This window comes from Leptinotarsa decemlineata, unplaced genomic scaffold, assembly GCF_025532065.1.
Source record: "Leptinotarsa decemlineata unplaced genomic scaffold, Ldec_3_MD MMD2_tig00000035_RagTag_RagTag, whole genome shotgun sequence".
NCBI classification, from domain to species: Eukaryota; Metazoa; Arthropoda; class Insecta; order Coleoptera; family Chrysomelidae; genus Leptinotarsa; species Leptinotarsa decemlineata.
The window spans coordinates 26,466,241-26,469,423 of record NW_027412540.1 but is presented as its reverse complement, the minus strand read 5'-3'; positions in this window follow the sequence as shown (position 1 = coordinate 26,469,423).

Here is a 3,183-nt window from a genome sequence, read left to right as displayed (position 1 = left end):
TACAATCAACTCTGTGAAAATCTCGATATTTATTATGAACCTAATGGTCAAGTTAAGAACCATGTTGAGAAACTTTTACACTCTAGTCAAAATACATGAGCCCAAATTGAAAGTTACTCTACCATGTGACCTTATTACTACTACTGTATTACTACTGAATTATATTTTTTTGTAATACACCTTCATTTTGTTTTTTGTTTACTCTCTTCAGGTGTTTCTAGTTGATAAATTAGTATTGTATGTATATGTATATATGTAATATATGTATATATATATATATATATATATATATATATATATATATATATATATATATATATAATATATATATATATATATATATATATATATATATATATATATATATATATGCTGAACTGGTTTTCCGGGTATTTGATCCGTGTATGTGATATTATCTCTAATTTCACCGACGTTTCGACAAAATCTCATTTGTCATTATCTAGGTGTGCTAATACGTGTTCAGAAGTTTCGTTGACCTTGCTCAACTCACTTCTTACTATACTGGTAAAACGGTATTCGTTACGTGTTCAGATATAGAGGGTCCATAAACTCTCTACTACCTACTACTTAAATGTTGTTGAGTTTTACCTGAGTTCTTCTTCTTCTTAGTTGACCTCATCTCCCCGTTAAGGTATCGAATATGAAATCTGAAGTTTTCACGGATAGGAATATGCTGAACTGGTTTTCCGGGTATTTGATCCGTGTATGTGATATTATCTCTAATTTCACCGACGTTTCGACAAAATCTCATTTGTCATTATCTAGGTGTGCTAATACGTGTTCAGAAGTTTCGTTGACCTTGCTCAACTCACTTCTTACTATACTGGTAAAACGGTATTCGTTACGTGTTCAGATATAGAGGGTCCATATTCAATACCTTAACAGGGAGATGAGGTCGGTGAAATTAGAGATAATATCACATACACGGATCAAATACCCGGAAAACCAGTTCAGCATATTCCTATCCGTGAAAACTTCAGATTTCATATATATATATATATATATATATATATATATATATATATATATATATATATATATATATATATATATATATATATATGTATATATATATATATATATTCGGATTTTTCAAGAAAAAAGTGTAATCGTAGTAGGTTGGTAGTCCTGATCACGAATCTGAAAGAATTTTGAGCCTATTTTGCCCCCTAATATGTTTTACAGTAAAAATGGGGTGTTCCATCGCGAGTGGCGGACAGTGTATATCACTTTGGCCAACCCCATTCAGGTGGTAGGTGCATTTTGAGCATTTCCATGAGTCCAGAGAGTTTCATCGTTTTACCTCTAATATTACGGAAGATACGGGGGTGTTTCCATGAGAAGTGAGACACTGTATGTATATGTGTGTATAGGCAGATATAAAACTGTAACATGCTTGCTAATGATGTTAATATGTCTTGTTATTGGGATTTATTCCTGTTTAGACATTAAACAATTTTTATTTTTTGGGGCTATTGGGGGCAATTCAAATAACCTACGAGCCTCACTATTTCAAAACAATCTATTCAAAGTATGTTTCTCCGTTAACCAGCTGTCGCATCCCTACGAACGACAACCCTCAGAAATCGAGAAACTTGTGCGAGCTAAGGATTAACGAGGTCTTACCTTTTAACGTGTGATTCCTAGCACGTGTTGGACGATAGCAAGTGAAAATCGAGCGTTCAGCCTGGGGCTTGAACCAAAAGTTCGAAAAGTGGGTGCCCCACGATCGACAGTAATTGTCACGTCTCGAGGTATGTTCTTTGCTTTTGCGCAACCAAAACGATCATTTTGTCGAGTGTGACCAAATGTACCAAAACATGCGCCAGCTGCAGAAGCGTACTGGTCAATAGAACGCACGTTCCCCAAATCACCGTCCGAAAATAAAATGAATTGAGTGTCGAAGTCCTGCCTCGACCACCATACTCTCCAGACCTCGCGCCAACAGACTACCATCTTTCCAAGCATAATTTGCTCAGTACTAAAATGTGTTTTTCGGGTTTTCATGGAACAATGCTGATGTGGTTGAAGGATTTTCTATCAGGTAGGTGTCATATGGTAAGAATTGGTAATTATAAGTCCTCTCTTATTCATGTAACATCTGGCGTACCACAGGGGTCCACTTGTGTTTGATTTATTCACTAATAGCGTTGACACATAGTAGTTTTCTTGTATCAAGATCTTCAAATCCATTTCCTGCACAAATGATGTTCAACTTCTTCAAGATATTTTACTTAATACTCTAAATTGTTGTGTAATAATTTGCAATTGAACCTTAATGTAGCCGAATGTAACTGCCAATTGTGTTTTTCAGAATACCGCATTCAGTTGTTGTTAACAGTTATCATATTAATAATGGTTACTTGAATAGAACATCAGACATTAAAGTCCTCTAAATTATATTTGATTAAAAACTCAACTTTAAAATCACTTACGTATTGATGAGTATATTACAGCCAAAGCATTTCAAAAGTAAGGATTCATTAGTAGAGCCTGTAAAGACTTGATTTAAAAGTCCTCTGTTCATTGGTCTGTTGGCATAACTGCTTCCAGGATTGGAAAAAACGCTCACAATTGTATTATATCTGAGGGGGACTACTTTGAAGGAGACAAAATAGAATTCACCTTATTTTTTGAACAAATTAGTAGAACATTTATTTGTAAGCAACTTCATTATTGTCAGAAAGTGAAAGCTTTAAACTTTTTTTCATCGTCAAGTCGGAACATAGTATAAAGATAGTTGGAGTGAGTTTTGAATGCATTTTTTCTTGAGTTTATCATATTTATGGTTTATATAAACTGGTAATTACTCAGGAATGGCTGATCCGACTTCCAAAAATTGAAAAGTCTGGTTAGAGAATTGAAATACCCTTCAAAAGAGGCATCACAAAACCTCCTTTCTATTAAAAAAAATGGTAAAAAATGATGAGTTCACTGTACTGTATGAGTCATACTGTATGTCCTAATAACGCAATATTTCCTATATATGTAATAGAATTATTTATTGGGGTCCACAGATCGATGTGGGGAGCATGTATGCTTTTTACAATTGACAAAATGTCATATGAAATGGAATGGTCAAAAAAATATTGGATGCAAACTATATGATAACTTTGAATTTCCCGCTTCAATGTCAGTCATTTTCTTTCTCAACTTTCAACA